Source organism: Rhinolophus sinicus, chromosome 3, assembly GCF_057876585.1.
Source record: "Rhinolophus sinicus isolate RSI-liver-muscle chromosome 3, RSI-T2T, whole genome shotgun sequence".
In the NCBI taxonomy this organism is placed as follows: Eukaryota; Metazoa; Chordata; class Mammalia; order Chiroptera; family Rhinolophidae; genus Rhinolophus; species Rhinolophus sinicus.
This window is the reverse complement of record NC_142503.1, coordinates 53,295,668-53,318,415: the sequence shown is the minus strand read 5'-3', so window position 1 is coordinate 53,318,415 and position 22,748 is coordinate 53,295,668.

Below are 22,748 nucleotides of genomic sequence, written 5' to 3'. Positions count from 1 at the left end.
TCACTATATGTCCCCAGGGGGCATTTAGTCATGTCTGGGACTACGGTGGCTGTCACAGCTGGAGTAGGGTACTACTGGCATGTAGTTGTTAGAGACCAGAGATGCAGCTAAACAGCCTACAATGCACAGGACAGCCCCACAACAAAGAATTATCCGGTTAAAATGACAGAAGTGTGGAAGTGGAGAAACCCTGCCCTACCCATGTGCTCTCTTCACCTACCATTTGGCAGTTACTAGGGGAACACCTCCAGACTCCTCTGAGACAGGGCTCTCATTCCAGCCTGGGCTTTTCCTAGCGCATGTGTCGCAAATGTAATGAAAATCCAGTTTGTTGTTATATCCGTGTTCACTGCTAGACTGAGAGCTCCATGAGGACTTGACTCATGTCTGTCTTGTCCATCACCATATAGTCAATGCCTAGCACATTGGTTGTTTCAAAGACAAGAGTTTAGGGATCCCTCTTGGAGAGCAATCTCCAGAATAATTCAAAAGCCACAACTGAACCAGTCTCAAAACTTACACAAAAAATTAGTCCTTCCCAAAATGCTTGGACAATCTTCTTCACTAGATTGCCCTTGAAATGCAAGTGGCTGCATTTTAAAGATCAAATACTTTCTCAAAGAACAAAGAGTTGCTGCATTAAAGGCATTCGAGAGAATGGGACTCAGGAATGAAGACAATATGCTGAGCGCTCGACTTCCCGTGATGAGCCCTCCAAAAGGGCCAACACTCACGTGGACACAAAAGCTTCAGTGGACTTGTTTACGTGTCAGTTTCATCACTTGATAGTTATAATGCCATTCTTTGTGTTTACCCTAAGGAAATGCACAAAAATAGGATGCCAGACAATTTTTTTGTGAACAAAAAGAATAGGAAACAAAAGGACATGAAATAAAGGAATTATTTTAGGGGTTTCCATAGTATACTAAAAAAATACATAAACTTTGCAAATCACATAGAGCTGGTTTCAAATCCTGGCTCTATCTCTTACTAAGTGTGTGACCTTAGGCAATCTGCTTAAATTATCTGAGAGTAGGTTTACTACTCTAAAGTGAAAATGAAAAACAGCCAGCTCTCAAAATCACTGGGAAGATTAGTGGAGCAATGCATTTAAAGTACTAGCATAACACCTAACTCTATACACTCAGAAGAAGCTGTGTATGATAAAGGTCTACTTCTCATGAAAGAATTAGAACACCATTCTAATCCCCAAAATGACGTAAACTGAAAGCACAGGCTGAGAAGTTTCCTCCATTCATTCAGCAAACGTTTACAGAGCACCAACCCTGTACTAGGGGTATAACAGTGTACAAGAGTGGGGACCTTACCATAATGGAAGTCCTGAAAATATCTGTCACTCATCGATCCCTATAGGTGAGGAGGGAGAACGGTGAAATAACAGGTCTAAGAAAGAATGTATTTCAGACTCACTGCACAGTTTTCTTGCCTTGAAAAATTGTCATAAATCATACTTACATAATGACTATCATCTTGCATTATTTGATTGTAAGAAACAAAACCCTAGTCTGAGTAATCTGAGCAGATGACAATGCCCTGCAAAGTTGTGGTGTGGCTCAGAGAACTAAAGGTTTGAAGAAGCAGGCTCAGGAAGAACGGGACAAGAGCCACTCCTGAGTTTGCCCATCTCATCAGAGCTGCTGTGAGAATGAATCTGCTCCAGCCATTCTGTGTTACTGTGTTTCCCCAAAAGTAAGACCGAGCCGGACCATCAGCTCTAATGCGTCTTTTGGAGCAAAAATTAATATAAGACCTGGTGTTATGTTATGTTATGTTATGTTATGTTATGTTATGTTATGTTATGTTATGTTATGTTATGTTATATTATATTATATTATATTATATTATATTATATTATATTATACCTGGTCTTATATTATAGTAAAATAAGACCGAGTCTTATATTAATTTTTGCTCCAAAGATTCATTAGAGCTCATGGTCTGGCTAGGTCTTATTTTTGGGGAAACACGGCAGTTTAACCTTCATTCTTGCATCTTCTCTCTTAGGCATCAAAGTCCCTGAAGTGAGAGTCTAACCTCTTTTAGGACACATACCGACCCTCAGCTAAAGAAGGTCAAATCGCCTTAAATTACATTTCCAAAAATATTGTTCAAAATAGCAGAAAGGCCATTTGCCAAAAGGAAATTGGGGTAATATTACCAAAAGAAAAACAATGGGTGATGGTGGCTAACATAAAACAATAACAACAGCAACAAACAATAACAACAACAATAATAATAATAATAAACAATGAACGTTAGCTTTTAATGAGTGCTTTCTGTGTATTCGGTACTATGTTAAGCACCTTACTACTATTATCTCATTGAACTCTTACCCAAATCCCATGAGGTAGAAAGTATTATTACTTCTGTTTTAAAAATTAATAAATTAAGCTCAGATATATTAAGTAACATATCCTGTATCACAAAGCTAGAAAATTAAAACATGATCTGATACCCAAAATGTTCTTAACTGCTATGATATTTTGCTTCTCTTACTAATTTTGGGTAGTAAATAACCAAATGCTCACTACTCCAAGTTTCAACGTTAGAAAGAAAACCCTAAAAACTCCTATACCGTAAAAATATATTTGTATTGATAAAGTATATTTGGTGTTAGGCATGTCAAATGACAATCTAGTTATAGAAAGTTGGCAGCAGTAACCGCAGAGCTAATAAATGAAACATAGAAACCCAGAAAAATGTTTTTCAGAAAGGGGAGAATGATAATTTATTGACTACAAACGTTTTCCTCATCTCTCTGTAGCTTAGAAACTATTAACCTTGGCAGTGAACAAATGGCTGACTGCAAATTCGATTCCACCCACCAACAAGAACAAGTTTTCAATCAAATTTCTATGGATTAGTCAAGCTCAATGAAAAACTGAGATTATACAAATATCATCTGTCATCATATTAGTTTTACCTTTAAAATGAATTCACTGTTGTTGGAATTGATAGAAATTGAGATTTCCTCTATCTACCTGCAAATTTGGAATGAATAAATATGTCTAACTATTGTACTTTTCAAATTTTTAAATCTCATATACAACTTCATCGGTACTAATAAATAACAGTCAAGGCACAGAACTGGGCAGCCAGCCACCCCTCCCTAAGTGCCCATCCGTTAAGGACGTGCCCACTTGTCCTGTCAGCCGGGCCCGGACCCAACCCTGGATGCAATATATTATGGGGCAGAACCTCGGCACTGATTGGACTGTCCAAGTGTGAACCTCAGGGCATCACTGTGTGATTTCACTGCTCAGGGCTGGTTTCCTCATCGATACATGGCTATTTCCAAGACTCGCTCTCAGAATGAAATACACAATACTATAAATTGCTCAGAACGAGGTTGTCTTAGGATGTGTTCCCTAGAAGCAGAGTCTGAAGTGGGGATTCTTGTGAACGTGATTTTTTCAGAGAACGAAAAAGAGCAGGGGAAGAAAGCTGAGCAAGGCTGTGGTCTCAGCTGGAGACTAGTGTCAACCTGACCCCATGAGAAGCTCTGGAGTAGGAACTGTGCTACAGAGTTGGCCCCATCTTGAGGTAGGGGGTTGAGCTTCCATATTCTGTAGTCAGCTAGTCATTGGCCACCTTTCAGAGGTTTAGGGAAAGGGAGGGACAGAGGGCCAGCTGGTAACTCTATGGAGAAGAGGGAGGCTGTGAGTATTAACAGTCAATATTCATAGCAGGTAAGGGGCTTTGAGCAGGGCACCAACAGCACCGGCTACACAAGCCTGCGTGGCACATCGTAAGCACTTGATAAGTATTAGCTCTTTAGTTTACCCTCAACCTAGCAATTACTCATGGAGCCCAGGACTCTTGTTAGGCAATGAAGATATGAAAATGAATAGGGTATAGTTCCTGCCCTGGAAGTACGCAGAGTCCAGCTGGAAAGATGGGTGCACATTAGACTAAAAATGCAATGGGAAAAGGGAGAAATAGGCTTTGGGACCCCATTTTTCCTATCTCCTGTTCTTTGAATACCCTTCTTTTACCTAGTTCAGGGGCCCAGGGTCTTGTCTCTGCTTACCATCCCTCCCCTGGCAACAATGTCTGGATCTATATTTCATAATTCTTTGCATTCTTTTCAACACATAACACAGATAGATGTGTGATAATGTTAGTGGATTAATCAATAAACCAAACCCCAGTAGTTTTCAACTTTCATTAGTAAGTCACAAAATCAATAAAATGCACCCTAACAACCTATATTTAAAAAAATAAAAATAGAACAGAATAGAGAAAAAATATCAGAGTTCATCACAATAGTAAGTAAGGTCAAGGGTAGGTGTATATATACTTTCTATATATAAACATCTGTATATATGTATTATGTATATGTATAGATACATATATATGCAAATGTATACACACATTTATGCTGAAAAGTAGGGAGATTTTATATATATATATTTATTTATTTATTTATTTATTCCCCCCCTCCCCCCGGGTTTCAGAGTAAATGTTTTTCTTAAAATAGATTGGTCACCACCAAAAACATTTTGGTGACTGACCAAACAAAACCTGGCTGTGTTAGCTTGTTAGTATATTATTCCATTCAGATAACATATGACCCCAAATAAGTCACAATATAATTAGAAAATGAAAATACGAAGTCTGAAGTAGCAATTTCAAGTAACTTTGCAGAACCAAAGGGTAAATATTTTGGTTAGTTGTATCTTTCAGTATCCCTCATATTAGTAAACCTGCTTTGTTGATAAGGTTTTTAAATGTCTTAAGTTCAAGGCAGTGTGCTAAGAATATAATAAATAAAAAACATAGGCCATTTAAGAGGTTATAATTTCAAACTGTGACCACAAACACAGGAGATAATTTTAATAAAGTGTGGTAAATGCTATAATAGAAGCAGGCGTGTGCTAGGATAGAAAATAAATACAAATATATAAGGCATCTTATATGCCTACTCTGCACAAGGCATCTTTTCCGATTGGCCTGAGGGACATCTGGTGCCTGCCCTCAGAAACCTTACAATCTCATCTGAAGGTTAAATATATGCAAAGAGATTTTAAAAAATAAATAAATAACACAAAGGCATTATTTTTGAAGTTGGGACCTGTGAAGTGAGGCAGCATGGGATAGGCACACACCAAGGTCCGGCAGGAACCCGCAGCCCCTCCTTTGAAACCACTCTGCCATCCCCAAAACTCCATCCTTGCACTCAGGGCCTGTAAAGGGAGTGGCAGCTCTGATTATCTTTACTTCGCCAGAGTCATTTTTCCACCATTCGAGAGAGGCTCCTGGCCTCTGCTGAGATGGGCTGATCCATACTAATCTCCTTATCAATCAAAGGGCCACTTAGCCACACCCTTAACTTTCTTATGTTTTGCAAAATGGATGGGCTGAGAATTTTCCAAATCTTTGTTCTGCTTCGTTTTTACTTAACAAATCTTTAAGTTATGTCTCTCTTCTAGAATTTTGCTATGAGCAGTGAGTATGAGTGAAGCCACACCTTCAACACTTTGCTTTGAAATTTCTTCAGCTAATAATCCAATTTCATCACACACAAGTTCTACCTTCCACAAAACACTAGAACATGAATACAATTCAGCCAAGTTCTTTGCCACTTTATAACAAGGATGGCCTTTCCTCCATTGTCCAATAACATTTTCATTTCCATCTGAGACCTCATCAGACTGGCCTTTACTGTCTATATTTCTACCCATATTCTACCTGGGATTACTTAGTTGTTCTTTAAGAAGACAGAGGCTTTCTCTCAGCTCTCGTCTTTTCTTCCTGAACCCTCACCAGAATTTACTTTATAGGTCCATTCACTTCAATGTAGGCTCTTTCTAGGATGCACCTCAAAACTCTTCCAGCCTCTACCCATTACCCAGTTCCAAAGCTGCTTCCATATTTTCGGTATTTGTTACACCAGCACCCCAACTTCTTGGTACCAATTTCTGTCTTTTTTATAAGCCATCTGGTCCATGGTAATGTATTACAGCAGCCCAACCTTAGACAATACCTAAGGAGCAAAAGGGAGGAGATAATTTGGGGTGGTTCAGAGAATAATAATGCTAATATGTTGTAGAATAAAAATCTCAGATTTGGGTAATTTTTTTACTTAGCACTGTATTTCTCTTTAATTTGTTTTATTGAGGTAACATTTACAAACACCAATGCTCTCCCATTTTTAAGTATACAATTTGATGAGTGTTGACAAATGTATACAGTAGTGTAACCATCAACACAATCAATACACAGTACATGTTCACCACATCAAAAATTTTCACATGTCCCTTGTACTTAGCATTATGTTTCAAAGCAAGCACCGAGGTTAATAAATTTAGCCACTGATATTAAAACCAAGTAAGTAAAACACAAACCTTGTTACCTCTACATGCAGTCTCTGAAATTAATACCTTAGGAAATGTATCAGAATGAATGATGAAAAATCGAGAGGTGATACTTAATAACAAAACCATAGACTGCAAAAGGATAAACTTCCTCCAGAAAAGTAATCTAACAGTTAGTTTATATAATAGGCCTTATGTTTATCTGTATCAGTTCGACCAGAGTCCTTACACAATGACATTATCTTCAGAGACAATAGATATTTTGGAGGGTACAAACTCTCTGTTCCCCAAGATAACTTCTCTGAACAGGTAGCAACCAGAGACCAAAGAAGAAAATGACCTGATCATTTTCATAGCATCTAAGGAGTTACATAAACGTGCAGCTGATTTCTTCTGTGTTCTATATAAGGAATTATCATAGACCCCAGTTCCATGCAAGAAGAGAAACATTCTGTAAATAACCAAGTGGTCATGAGGATGACTATACAAGTTTCAGACAGATGTTTTTTTTTAAAAAAGAAAGAAGCCAGATGGGAGTATTAAAGGCAGGAACCAAATTAAGCCCCAGATTACCCAAGAAGATAAAAAGATGACTAGGAGAGTAACAGCCAGTTCTGACCGGAGTCAGGGCACAGCCGGCCAGCCCGTGCAGACGGACGTGGCCCAGACTTGGCTCAAACCCAAAACAAGCACAATGTACCCATACCCAGAGCAGCCAGGGAATGAACTGTGTGCTAAGCAACTGAATCATCCCATGTTACAATAACGTCTACGGTCCGTTCTGAGGAAGACTGTTTAAAGAATAAGAAGAATTCTCAGATTGTTGGGCAGGATGAACCCCATATACTCTTTGCCCAGAGGCAAGAGACAAGCCAGCAATGAATAAAATACAATTTTAAAACACACACACCCCAGACTGTTTTCAATCAAATTTCAAAGGAAGTAAAATATGTCAAGAAAACACAAATTTAAGTTTTCACCCCCAAAAGACATCAGATCAAAGGGTTTCTATTTTATAGTTTCAAAAATGTTAGTCCCACTTAAACATTTTCTGGCTTGCACGAACCTTTCCCATAATAACTGGTGTCCTGGAAGGCAAGCCTCTGATGTTTCATGTGCATCAGCTACCAAAACCCCTCAGCTGTGATTTTGAATTGTTTGTTTACAGTGTGTTTTCTGTAGGGCTGAGACCTAAGAACAAGTGTTAATTTACCTCATTGCCTTACTTGCTGTATGCAATGAACGAAAGCACCCCAAATGCTGCAGATCTTGCCAAACGTTCACATATCTGACTCTGACCGATACCTAACGTATTCCGTGGCAGTGAACTAGGGAGGACCCAGTTGGAAAGGGTCCTTAGGTCCCTGCCAGCGGCTGTCACTGTGAATACCTATCTTCACTCACGCCAGCTTATTCGTCATCCTGCACGTCCTCAGAAGTCTCAGAACCTCCCTCCTTTGGTTCTGACTCAAGTTAAACCTGAAAAGGTTATGATGAGCATCCTCCTGAATGTCAGTGAAAAGATTAAAGCCCCAAAGAGAAAGAGAAGGAGAAGAGATGGTGGTGGGAAACTATTGCCACTGGCTCTGAGTATATTGCTTTCAACAGGAGCAACTAGATGGCGTTTTACAAAACATCATCCCCAGGATAATTGTAAGATCACTTAGCGTGCTGCTTCTCGAATCACCTGGAGAGCTTTTGAAATATATTATTCTAATTCAGTAGGTCTGGGGTGGATCCAAGAGTCGTCATTTTCCAAAAGCTCCCAAGTGAGGTCAGCATTACTCGTCCATGAGCCACACTCGAGCAGCAATTTCTTAGAGTCCTTGTTTAAAAATTCAGATTTCTAGGCTTCACCCTAACCAGTGAAAGCTATGGAGATCCGCACTGTTTGAGCTCCTCTGATGACTCTTGTGCACACTAAATTTTGAGGAGTGTTTAACTCATACTTCCTGTTTGCTCACTGCATCACAGCTGGGAGAGTATTTCAGCCAGTAGGTACGATGGGGACAGGTTCTTGCCCCAGCAAGAGTAGCAATGGTGGGGCCGGAGAAGCTGTATTCCACATCCCGTATGTTCGGATGGTGGCTAGGGAATACCGTGAGTACACTAAGCTACCTTACCCCTCTCAAATACTGATTTTTGCCCACCCCACATTATGATGGGGTGGAAGTAGGAATTTATTTCATTAGGTACCCCAAGAAAGGAAGTGAAAATATTGGGAATAGTAAGGGCCACATACTAATTTAGGTTGATCTTCTTTATACTTTTCTGTAATTTTCTAATTTTATACAAGAACATCTACTATTTTTATAATCATAAAAAAAAAAACTTTTCTAAAGTCTTTAAACTGGGAGCTACCACATCCTTAAGAAACTACAATATAAGTTAATACTTCCTAAAGCAGCAAACTACTTAAAAATATTTTTCCCTTGAAATTGAGCTTTTATATACACTCTAACTCATTTTTTTGATTCTCAAACTTTAGCTCTGGATGTCACCTACTAAAACTTTTGCCTATTATCTGTTTCTTCAGTCCTTGACTATTAAACAGGCAGATTCCTTCATTCAAATGATAATTATAACTATATAAATATTATGACATGATTATAACAGAATGTTCAAAGAAAAAGATTAACACGACGCATGTCCATTACGCACCTATGTAAACTATATCTTCATTTGGACAAGAACTGGGAGAAAATGTGTAAATATAAAAATAATTACATTAGCAAACAAAAAATAAACAGGCAGATTTCTGTTGTGTAAATGTGCCTATATTTCTCATAAGAAAAATTTCAGACCCACCCACCATTGAATATTTTCTTTCTTTTGTTTTTCAGGTGCTTAGGTTTACTAAACTACACATTTTTAAAATAAAATAAATGGTTCACACCACCTATTCCCTAGAGAAATCATGTCTAACCATTCTGATTTTACTTCCTCTGTTGTTTCTTTTTTTTAGCTTACCAAAGATAAACTTATGAAAGATGAGCATTTACCTCATGTATTAACCCCCAGGACATGAACCCCCAGAGGTACTTATGAGAACCTCAGAGGAGGTCTTTTTCAAGACTCATCCTCTCCCCAACCATTGTGGGTTGAGAAATAAGAGAGGCTACTCATGAGGTGTCTGCATATGTAAACAGTATGGAAGTACAGACGCACAGGGAAAATGTGGGGAACCCCGGAAAGAATAAAGTACAAGGTCCTTACCTTGGCAGTAAAGCCCCTCCACATCCAGCCTCCTTCTGCATCTCTGGTCTCACCTCTCACTCGTTCTCTTAACGCTCTTTGGATCCTAGCCAAGATAAACTACTTCCTAGGCCTTTAATTTGTTCTGCAATTTCCTACTCCTGTGCCCTTGGTTTTCCTACTTAAAAAACATGTTTCCCTCATGGAGAGAAGGTGCTGTCAAAATTTCCTCCATCTTTCAAGGAGCAATGCCTGCTCTTTTTTTGAAGCGTTCCTTAATCGCCCCAGCTGGAATTAATTTATCTTCCCCCTATTTTATCTTCACACTTGGTCTACACTTCTCTTACTTATAACTCCTGTCATGTTCTGACTTATTCAATAGTCCTTTGTGTACATGTATTTCCTCCTATAGAGGAGACGATAAACTGCTTGAGGGCAGAAGTCATAATTGTTCATTTTTTAATTAATACTTTCTTATAACACTTAGCACGGTGCCTCTTACAAAAAAATAGCTGATGATCAATAAATGTACTTTGAGTGGAGGTGGATAAACCTCCTGGTGTGAAACGAACATTGTAATACGCAGTAACTTTTCTTACACTAGCATTCAAAATTCTCCACACTATAGTTCCAACTTACCTTCCTACTCTCCTCCTCCAGGAATCTTGATTCATGCTAAAAGGTGTTGTTCACAAACTGCCAAACTGGTCACCACGCTGTGTCCATCCCCGCACCTGACCACATTTATGATCTTTATGAATCAGTTCAAAGTGCTTTCCTATAGAGCCTTTGACACCATTCAACCTGTGGATTATATAATACAATCCTCTTTCCATCTGCTGATCTCATTCGACGTTGTTCACATCACCTGTAATTTTCTCTTGTTACTTTAATTATTATTATTAAATACCTTCCCTAGCTAATTTTTTTTTTTTATTTGCCACAGTATTTTGCACATGAGAGGATTTGGGAAATCTTTGAATTTTGACAATTTTATCATCCATTCAGATTAATCAGCAGTAATAATATTCTAATATATCCAACAATATTAATTATATGATTTTAAAATATAACAGTATTTTAAACTATGACTATTAGAATGGACTATATTAATGAAGACTAACACATAAATATATATGCTAATTTGATTATTTTAATATATTTAATATAAGTCTTTTAAATAGGTTAAATTATATTCCATCTTATTTGTATTATATATGTGTTTTGCAAATATGTGCCATAATTCATTCCAGATATAGCTACATTATCTAAATTCACATCAACTTCAAATAACCAGGCCTTCATGTAACTAAAGGTTGTTTGTAAAATAAGTGATAGAGAACAATCGCTTTTCGATACATTGCTATAGATTTTTCTGTGGTTAATTTGAAAGCTAATCTGAATTCATTCTAACAGAAAGATTTCACACAGAGCAACAAACCTTCACTACAAAATCAAGATATGTTGCCGTATACTTTCGAGATACTCAGGAGTCTTATCACTTCATCAAAAACAAGTTACCTATTCCTCCTTATTTTCCACAATTTTACTTCCATCTCACAAATGTACTTCTACTTTGTCTTACTTATCTTTCTTTCACAACCTCCTATCATATTTCATTTGTAGTTTGACAGCTTGCTCTGAGCCATTCTGTTTTATAGTGAACTTTGTTCACTACATTGAATCTCAAAACCTACTGTCTTCTCCCTCATCCACTTCTCCGAATGGGGCACTGAATCCATGGTGGTGTCTTCAAGTGGCTTGGGGATAGTGGGAAAATATCCTCTTACAACCACTTAAATTATAATATATTATAAAGCATGATATTATTAAATACTAACTAGATGTGATTAAATAGAGAACATAATTAAGATCTCTGCGTTGGAATTATCAGAAAGAGGTAGGTGGATATAATAGAATTTGACATTTAGTTATGTAGAACTTAACAAGATAAAGAGGCAGCATGTACGAGCATAGTGGAAGTACTCTGATTTGATGCTGGAAAGAACCAAGTTCTATCACACAGCTCTTCCCCTAACTATCTGTGTGGTTTGAAGCACATCAATTCATCTTTCAAAACTTTAGTTTTCTATGAAATAAAAATCTGTCAGATAGGGGTACTGATTCTTACCTCACAGGGTTGTTGGAAGGATAGACACAAATGCAAAAAGCACTGAGTGCAGTATTTGACATAGTGAACACTCAATAAATTGTTTATAAAAGGATATGGCAATGTAGGTGAAGGTGCAAAGGCAGGGGAAAAGGAATGTGCTGGCATGTTCAGGGGAGCTTCCAATCCATGCTCCAGCAAACTAGGCTGTTAACGTTAAGTCTGTAATACTAAATGGGATAAGTCTTGAAGGGTTTTCAATTATTTTAAAATTAATTGTATTGACCATAGTGAGTCACGGAGCTATTATGAAGATTCCTTTTGGCCCCAATGTTCAGGATAGATTAAAATCAAGGAAAATATGGACAGAGAGAAAGCCTGAACACCTGAAGCCTGAACACCATGTTTTCAGCGAGAGTACTACACTTAAAGGCATAGAACCTGGCTTCAGGTTCCAACTCTGCACATGACTACACATGTTTGCAGTAGAAACTTTTGGAAGTATCATTCCAGCTCATGGCTGTCCTTCCCTGAGAACCCCTACCCACAAAAGTGACTCCCTTCAGCCGTGTTTGTTCTATGTGACATTGTAGTTGGTTGGCCCACAAGCACACACCCAACTCCAACTGGCCCAAGAAGACTATAAGAATTTTGAGTTTGTATCCCATTAAGTCTATTAAGACTCTGTTGATATTTCAACTGAGAAACTAGGGCCTCTTGAGGTAGTCACGTTTGGCTCAATTGTACAGGAAGGCAGAAAAAATTATGTCTACGGACAGAAAACGTATGTAAGAGTTCATAGGAAAAATAGAGACATGAGACAATGGACAGAGTACCCTTGGTTCATGATCTTGTGTGGTAGACACGGAGATGTGTCACTCAGATCCCCCTGCCCAGAAGAACTTGCTGCCAGCTTCAAAGAGTGTGGTTAGCTGACAGTCTCAAACTGTCACCAACCTTAACTTGCCCCCCCTTGCTACGTGAAACCACATTGCACTTGGGGTGTGGTCAGTGATCAGTGGTGGTAACTGAGATCACACTCCTTTTGTGACAGCCCCACAAATGACTGAGCAAGGGGCTGGTCCAGGGGCCTAGCCATTTTCATCTGATGTAGGACTCTCCTAGCAGACAACCTTTGCTCCAGAATTCCCCAGTGGGTTGCATTGCGGTTTGATGGCTCCTCCTGCCCAATCTTGCTGCCCAAACATCAGTAGTTCTGAAGTCGATAAACACTAGTCTGTGTGTCCCTTCCTTGCCATTAAATGATCTAAATCTGAAGTCCCTTCAAAAATTATTTAAGCTATAATAAAAGATAAATATACAAAGGAATTATTGATACAAAGACCAAAAATGTCATATAAAAAGAAGGCAGTTTGGTAGAGAGTAAATAAGTGTCCCATAAAAAACCTATGCTGAGGTTATATTACCACCAAGCCCCAAATGTAGCTCTCAACGGCCAGGCCAGAATGGCCTACTGTGTGTATGCAGTTCTAATCACGACATACACATTTTTCATAGAGGTATTAGTTTCCTCAGTGAGTTGCAGGAGAATGACGGCATCACAAAAGGAAAAATCTGAAAATAATTTGGTTTTGAAGGTTAATGGCAGTGTCATTCACTTCAGACAAGGCAAGGGTGAATGAATGCCAAGCAGAAGCATACAGTATGAAAAACCTCTGAGCATAATGCGATTTACAATATTTTATTTTCACTTTGTGTGTGTGTGTGGTGTGTGGTGTGTGTGTTCATCTTTCTGGCTTATCTTCCTAAGAATATAAGAGACGATGCCCTGATATTTTTAAACTTAGGATTCCTGTCAGAAAAATTAGAAGGACTAAAATTAAATTGTAGTAAATTTTTTTTTACAAGTACATGTAGTCCAAGTATGCTACAGAAATAGGTTTTCTAAACAGGGTAAAAGCCCCTCATGCTCCACATTCTCTGTTGTATCAAGCAGCACAGAAAACAGTCAGAAGGAATGCCCAGGGGTCATCCATATCAAATCAGCCACTGTTGCAGCAAAAGTGAGAGGGAACAGCCACCTATGGCCCCTCTGGGCAGTCAGAGGAACCGCTTCCCAACTGAAATTTCCCCATCCTCTCCTACTCTGCTTTCCACTCCCAAACAGGAAACTTCCTTCAGCCCATTATAAACCCAGAATCTAATCCACATGTCAGATAATTTGGCCAAATTTTTCCTCTGAAAAAGATAAAAATTAGGGAGGCAGAAGGACAAATAGAGCTCTGTTGATGCCCCAATGTTCTTAGGAGAAAAAAATTGACACAGCCAGACAATTACCAGAAAGGAAATTTCCCACAAGACAGCAGTGATGCCACAGAATAAAAAAAACAAACCAAAAAAAAGATAAAAAGTTATGACCTGGGGTTCCATAACTACATCTCTGCTGCATAACATCTCTGTGAACCTAATGACTCATCATTTTACTGTCATATGTAGTGTTTTAATCTTCATGAGGGACACATGGAGGGCGGAGCTTTGCCGGAAATAATGACTTCCCAAATAGTTTAACCAGAGCATAACCAAGGCTCTCCAGGCCTTGTCTGCCTCAGCCAAAGCGAACACATGCGCTTGCCGACACTGCCTGGCAGGAGAATGACAATCGACAGAGAGAAGGTTACTGTGTTGGGTCTTTGCATCCTGTGTAGTCAGCATCTCATAAATGTTAATGCTAAGGTCATATTGTGCAGACTGAGAAGAAGCAAGAAGAAATAGACCAAAATGACCTTTCCGAAACATCATGACTGATAAATAGAGGTGATAATAAGGAAACACGTGATAGCCATGCAAACACAATTAGACAGCATTAGGTAGATTGAAAGGCTCCAGCTGGAAAAGGTCAGAGGTGGAGGGCCCTCAATTTAGTGACCCCTTGGGTGGGTGAAAGCAAAGGGATCTTCCAAGAGTAGGGGGTTGGTGCTCAGTGTGGCAGACCGCGGGAGCCTTGAGGAAACGCCAGGGAGATCATGGGGGAGTTCGGGAAAGGAGGCTGCCCTGGGGGTGGCCACACACTCAGAGCCAGGAGGATGGGAATGAAACCCGGCCTGGAAACGCTGGATGAAGACCAAGTGAGGCAAAGTCGGGAGCATAAAGTGGATGAGGTGACAAGAGGAGCCGCCATTGAAGGAGAAAAGAATTTCCAAGATAAATGTAGTCTTGGATAACTTTTATAAGAGCATTCCGGAATGCGCAGAGGAGAAAGGCAGTTTGAACAAGGAGGGAAATATCTGTTTATTTTCATGGGCAATTGCAGGCTTAAAAGGCAGTCTTGGAGATTTTTAGCCTTAAATAGACAAACGATATACTATTTTCTAGTGAACCACCAAATATAACCTGGTATCTGGAATACAATTTAACATGCAATTCCCAGAATAAATTATGTCAACCTAGCTATGTATTTCCAGCTTCATGAAAGGCTCTGTGTGCGTTTTTCTCTCCCAGAAGCGCACCAAAAGTTTTACTAACTCACAGCCTCCCGCTCTCCCTTGCTGCCCAGTGTCAGGTGACGTCTCTGGCCATCGCTAACATGAATCCTGAAGCTCCAGCCCTGGGGCTCATCACTCTGCTTTCACCACAAGTCTGCCTTCCCACAGACAGGATTCTTTCAGGTCTGGCCCTTGTCCTGGGGGGACGATGGTGCATGGCTAGTTTTCTTAGCACCTAATGGAAACTGAACCATCCCAAAAGGCAAACACAAGTGGGTAGGAATCACATGTACAGGCTTTACATTCTCAACACACAGCAAACACAGAAAACATCTCCCAATTTCACAATCTTCATTGATTTCATGCTATTATATACCTTAATCCTATTTGAAGAAAACATATTAATAAAAAATTTTCCTACTTCAAAAACCAACAAATTACTTTGGTGCTACTTCAAACTCTGTTTTCAGTTCTCCCACATTTTTGCCTTAATCCCCAGATAAGACACCAATATATCAGAGCGAATACCTTGTTTGTGTTTATCATCATTATCTTTATAAGAAGGCATTAACCTTTGCCCTTTGAGATAGTGGAATCTCTCTTCCTCAGACCAAACAAACAGCTAAGAAATGTCTGAGACACAGGGAAAGTTCCTCCCTATAATGCTGATTTTTGGTGGCCCTAGCCAGCTTTGTAAAACTAACCCACCCCACCCCCGAGGCATTCAGGAATAATTTTATTTGCTTTTATTCATCAGCAAAGGAAAAGGAGCAAACCCCAGAGCCATTGACTATTCATCCCACCCTATGATAACCCTGACCCTAGGAAAGCCAACATCTGTCTTGTGTTTGGAGTGGCTGAGGGCCAACTGGGGATCAGAAAACAACAATTTCCCTGGTCAGATGTAAACCTTGCCCAGCATGCTGACTTTATAAACCATCTTGTAAGCTCAGTAAATTTAATTGGTAGACAGGGTTGTCTTTCCTTGGCTCATTTCCCACCGATTAATATTACTGCCATGAGCACCCATATGACCAGACATACACTAACAAGGCTCTGTCTAGACAGGCAGAGAAGGGTTTTACCCTTCCCCCCGCACCCCCCCAGAATTAGGCATTAATATGCTACTTGTGAATGGGACAAGTGTTTACATAAATCATACCGGGAAAATAAATATTGTTCTCAAATACTTCCAGTGGAGACACTTGACAGGATTAGTTAGGTATAGGAGCTACCATATTAGTTTTTTCCCTGTGTACTTCGAAGTTGTCCGAGCCAACAAGAAATGTGAGTAGCAAAACTATAAATCAGTGGTTTTGACAGGGATATAATTCCATCTAGCTTTGCTTCGACCAACATTCAACCTTAATTTATGGTGGTGAGGAGGCATCAGGCTTGGCTAATAGTGTTCAAAATGACACTGGCCATTCCTACAATGTGATATGAAAAATTATAAAAGGCACTTTTAAAAATGACATTGAAAATCTCAAGGGGCATATACTGTATAATAAAATCTGTTATCTAAAATCTAGGATTATTATTGTTTTCTAAAAGAATTTTTAAATAGCACCACCTCCAAACAAACAAAACTTTAAGTCCTAACATATAAAGCTGCAAACTAACTTTCCCCTACCCACTCAGCCCACTCACAACCTCACCCAATCTTTCATATTTTCTTCTACTCAGAAAATGATGGAATTTTCTAAATCTGCTAGAGAAAACCCAATTCGTAAGGTTTCATGTAAGTAACCCCATCACCATCATTATTATTAATATTATGAATCCATTCATTATCATAAGTAATCAAATCAATCAATATTTAGCATATTTTCAAAACTCTCCTAAGCAAGAGCAGAAACTAAAGAAATATTATGAAATAGAATCCCTGTCTTCAAGGGGTTTCTAATCAGATTATTTATATGAGCTTAACTCAATGTTACTATTCTACAAAACTGAAGTTCAGTAGATAATTTTGAGAGTTTTCAGGTTAAAAGGAAATATTTTCACCCATTGAATGGACAGTAGCAACATTCTCCTTTTGAAGAGATGACCTGACTCTAAACCTGACATTCTAGTCGGAGCTGCCAATCACAGTATCCACTCCCTTGAGAACATAACGTGTGTGTGGGTGGGGGTGGGGGGGGGAACCCATGTGACACAAACTGCGGCAATCACAGTCCTGCCCTTAGTTGGTTTCTATAGGGAACTAAAAGGGAGTTGCTTCTTCTCAGGTGGAAAGCTTTGGGAAGCACGCGCTGAATCTATCAGTGGTTACTGTTGCTGCTCACAGAGGCCAGCCTACAAGAACGGAGCCAACATACTGAGAGAAGCAAAGAGGAAAGGGACCAAAAAGCACTGTATGCTCTGCTTCCAGGGCCCTGATGTCAGCCATATCCCTGCCCTTCCCAGAGCTTGGTTATGTTTGTCAGTAAGTTCCTTCCTTGGTAAGCTAGCTGGAGTTGGGCTCTGCCACTTGTAATCAAAATGTGTCTTATCTTCCCCATCAATTTTTCCCATCTCCAGACACCTCACAAGAGAATGATCTTAGACTTCAGCAAGTTACATGATGCCTATGACTATTATTTGACATAGAAATTTTGACTTAAAAGGAGCTCAAACACTAAAATTGCTATAAAGTGTGTGTATATGGAACCTAGTCCTCATCTTCAAATTATCTTGGACAACTGTCTTAAGGAACTGAACACACAGAAACAGGGCCTAGACCATTCTCAAACTATTTGTTCTACACATTTTGGACCTGTTGTAGTGATCCATAGACCACCTACCCCATTCAGCAGTTCAGCTTCCTCTTCCTGCCTTCTAGTTTCAAATGCCCTCCACCTGCTGTCATCCTGCTACTGCTGCACCGTCCACTCACACACATTCCAGGGTTACCTACACATTCTCTGCCTTTTCGTGGCAGCCTAGTTGAACCTCCTTTTTCCTTCCGGCCATCTGGGAAGCCACAATCAGGGGGACCTCTAGCTCTTCTTCTTCAGTTCCTCTGAACTGAGAGAATACCTTGTGCCACCATCAGGACCACATTTTTAGAGCCATCAGACAAGAGGGCTTCTAATAATCCAATCAACACCATTATCTCTGCATAATAGCACCATTTTTTTTTTCTTTCTCTGCACATTTTGTGTCTTTTTTTGGCAATTAAAGGAGCAAATTTTGGAAGGTGTCTCTCTTTCCTATCCTTCAGTTACATAAAACCAAAAATGGGCAGTACGTGAACATCAACCAAGAATATTGTTTTTTCAGCTGCTTTTCCTTAATCTTCAGGATTCCTGAATTGAAATGGGGGGATGGAGAATAATTAGATATGATGCTTGAGAAATTGATTCTTAATAGTTTGTGAGGTTGAGAGCATTCGTCATTTCACCCACTAGTCAAATGTTTCTTCATGGTTTGCTCCACAAAGAAAAGGGTTCTTAGGAGGCAAATCTGTTTGAAATTATTCAGCTCAAAAACTGACACTGCAAAATTAGAAAGAAAGAGGTCGAATAACCTTATGGCAAAAGTATCGGTGGATTTCCAGAGAAAAGCGTGCTCCAGCATTATGTAGTGGTTTTAAGATGGACATAGACACTGAAGAGACAAAAAACATAAAAAATAAAAAAATAAAGAAAATAAACAGAAGGATTTCCCTTACAGTAGAAGAGATCCAAGTTACACCCACGCCATTTTTTTCTTTTTTTTTTTTTTGCCTTGACCTTGAGCTGCTAACATAGCATCGAGATTATTGCAGACACAGGGCAGTTTGGAATCTCCATTAATATTTGCATAGTTTGCCACCCAGGCTATGACCCACCCAGCTGCTACAGAATGATAAATTCTTCTGTCTCCACTGAGGACTGAAAAGTCTTATTTTACTGGAGAATAAGCATAATTACTGCCATTCACGTGATGTGAGTATCATGTCTGGTTTATTAGCTTGCCTTTCTCTTGAGGTTATTTCATGGTAAAATGTATTCAATAAAACTTTGGACTGATCAGGATTACAGATCAGAAACAAAAATTTTGCTTTCTTAGTAGCCATTAATATCACAAAAATGCAAGTAGGCACAAGGCCAAGAGGGAACGAAAGGTAACCATTCTGCAAATGTGCCATGAAACACGGGGCCCCATCTACATGAGGAATGCTCTCGGCAGCAGCTAGAGCAGAAATGCATTTCCTCCCAGTAGCCCTTTGTTCCAACAAGTTTGCTTTCTCCTTCATTGGAAAAAAGGGGAGTTGACAACATTTGTTGTTTTGGTCATTTTGTTTAAAAATAAACAAATTGGAATCCATTTGGTTTTTTGGAACTAAAGTCAACAATGAAGTTAAACCACATGATTTATAAGGCCTCTTGCATATCTAAAATTCAAAATAACCTGCCAGTGAAAAAATTAATTCTCTATATGGTACAGAGGAGTGCAACAGAAATTCAGAAACGGGAGGAATGTATGGTAAGGTGTCATCCAATGCCGCACACCAATGCTTTGTTTTTCCTTCTGGCACATGGTAGGCTTTGCGTGTTCCCGCTCCTTGACGTTAAGTGTGGCCAGTTCTGACCAAAATGTTTTAAGCAAATGTGACATGTTATATCTGGGATCGAAGTGTGTTTGCTGTCCCTGCGCCCTCTTCCTCTGACACCACAACCACCAACATTCCAGAAAGATGAACAGCTGCCAGCCTGGCTCCTGGGGTGAAGATGCCAGGGAGGGGAGCCACATGTACTGTGGGATGTACATGCAGTGCCAGAAGAAATAAACCTTTGTTCTTCTAAGCCACTGAGACTGGCAAGTTGGTACTGGAGCATAACCCCAGCTCTCCTGAGAAACCAAGGATAACTTTGTAGAGAAGGTGACACTTGATTATATAGTGGAAAGAGAGAGAAGAAAGGGGTTGAGAGAGTCCAGAAATGGGATCTAGTCCAGAGATTCTCAACAATGTAAGACCAAATAAATATTCAGGGATGGGGCGCACGCATCAAGCATTCTCTTCTTTTTATTTCTTTTATTTTACTTTAAAAAAAAAATTGTGGTATAATTCATATACATTATGTTAGCTTCAGATGTACAACATAAGGTTTCAATATTTGTACTGCAAAATGATCACCAAAATAAGTCTAGTTAACATCCATCACTGTACATAGCTACCGAATTTTTTTTTCTTGTGATGAAAACTTTTAAGATTTACTCTCTTAGGAACTTTCAAATGCATGATACAGTATTGTTAACTACAGCTACCATGCTGTACACTACATCCCCGTGACTTATTTATTTTATAACTGAAAGTTTGTACTTTTTGATTCCCTTCGCCCGATTTGCTCAACCCCCACCCCCGAACTCTGGCAACTACCTAAGCTTATTTGTTGTTGTTGTTATTTTTAGATTCTATATGTGAGATCATGCAGTATTTGTCTGTCTCTGACTTAACTTAGCATAATGCCCTCAAGTCCATCCATGTTGTCACAAATGGCAAGATTTTATTATTTTCATGGCTGAATAATATTCCATTATATATTATATATAACACATTATATATAATACATTATATATAATATTCCATTACATATAATTCCATTATATATAATGGAATATTATTCAGCCATGAAAAGAATATATTATATATATATATATATATATATATATATATATATATATATATATATGTAGAGAGAGATTAGACATTAGTGATTAGACATTTATATAATTTAAGAAGTATTTCCCCTAACTAGTCTAGTACCCACCCAGCACTATACAGTTATTACCGTATTATTAACTATATTCCCTATGCTTTACTTTCATCCCCATAACTGTTTTGTAACTACCAATTTGTATATGTATATATATATATATAAAATTTTCTATTTTTAAGGCATAATTAATATTTTCCTTTATTATAAAATCTCCTAAGATTAATTTGAAACCATTCCCTGCTTCCTGTTACTAGATGTTAATCTATGCTGAGGCAGAAGAAGGTCAGTTTTCTCTTACCCATAACATCCAAGTAGAAAAGGGTTATGAGAGAAGCAGAGGGATTGACTCATGAAAATGTGTTCTGGAAGAAATCTTGTTTAGCTTCTTCTTTTCAATTCCTCTTTTGACTTTGGCTTCATAAGCTGTTGGTGTGTCAGTCAATGGTGCTATCAGAGGTGAGCAGTCACCTTTTGTTTCCCATGTATATGGTCTTATCCAGGGCCAGAGAGGGAGTAATGATTGGAGATTGACCTGCCCGTCCAGTATAGGTAAATGACCTCCTGATTCCCTATTCACCCTGTTTCACTTCCTTTTCTTTCCAGATTATTTTTAGTGAGTTTAAAGGCTATGTCTTCTCAATTTTGAAGAAGTTGTGATCAAACACTATATCCAATTTCATTAGACATTCCAGCCCTATTAGACCTTAGCAGTTTCTAGATATGAAAGTTCTGCTGGTTGAGAGATGGCCAATGAGAACAGACCACCCATTTCAGAGCTTAAAGACGCTGATACTCAGGTTTCTGTCCTGGGAGCAGGAACAATTGAGTTATTTTCCTACTAGGGAGCAAATGGCTTATATTGTACCATTTTAAACTCCTAGGATTGGAATGTACCTCAAAGCGAGTCTTTCTTTTACCACCTCCTTCCCCAAAATAAAGGCTAAAGAAGGCTTAATTAGGAGTGTGCTTTGTATAATAAAGCAAAACAAGGAAAAGCTGGAAGAACCAGAGGCAAATCTCATTTCTCTTGAATTGTGTTTTGCATCAGCTTCTCTCACTATGTATCTTGAACAAAAGTCTTCATTGGCTTCCACTGTTTAGCGTCAAGTCTCAATTCCTAACAATAGCATTAAGTTGCTTCATCAAATGTCCCTACCAAGCCTCCTAGCCTTATGTCTCCTTCTTTTTTAGATTTTTATTAAAATATAGCTAACATATTGTATTAGTTTCATGGGTACACCATAGTTATTCAACATTTATATACCCAAAGAAGTGATCACCATGAAAAATCCAGCAACCCTCTGACACCGTACCACACTGCCACAATATTATTGACTATATTCCCCATACTGTACATTACATCCCCATGTCTTACTTGTTTTTTGTTGTTGTTGTTTTTAAAGATTTTATTGGGGAAGGGAAACAGGATTTTATTGGAGAACAGTGTGTACTTCCAGGACTTTTTTCCAAGTCAAGTTGTTGCCCTTTCAATCTTAGTTGTGGAGGGCACAGCTCAGCTCCAGGTCCAGTTGCTGTTGCTAGTTGCAGGGGGCGCAACTCACCATCCATTATGGGAGTCGAACCGGCAACCTAGTGGTTGAGAGGATGCACACCAACCAACTGAGCCATCCGTGAGCTCAGCAGCAGCTCAGCTCAAGGTGCTGTGTTCAATCTTAGTTGCAGGGGACAGAGCCCACCATCCCTTGCGGGACTCGAGGAGTTGAACTGGCAACCTTGTGGATGAGAGCCCTCTGGCCCATGTGGGAATCGAACCAGCAGTCTTCAGCATTAGAAGCACAGAGCTCCAACCGGCACCAGGCCGACCCTCTTATTTGTTTTATACCTGGAAATTTGAACCTCTTATTCCCCCTCACTCCCCCGCCTTTTTTAAGTTTTCAATTACAATTGATATTCAATATTATTTTATATTAATTTCAGGTGTACAACATAATGCTTAGACATTTATATAATTTAA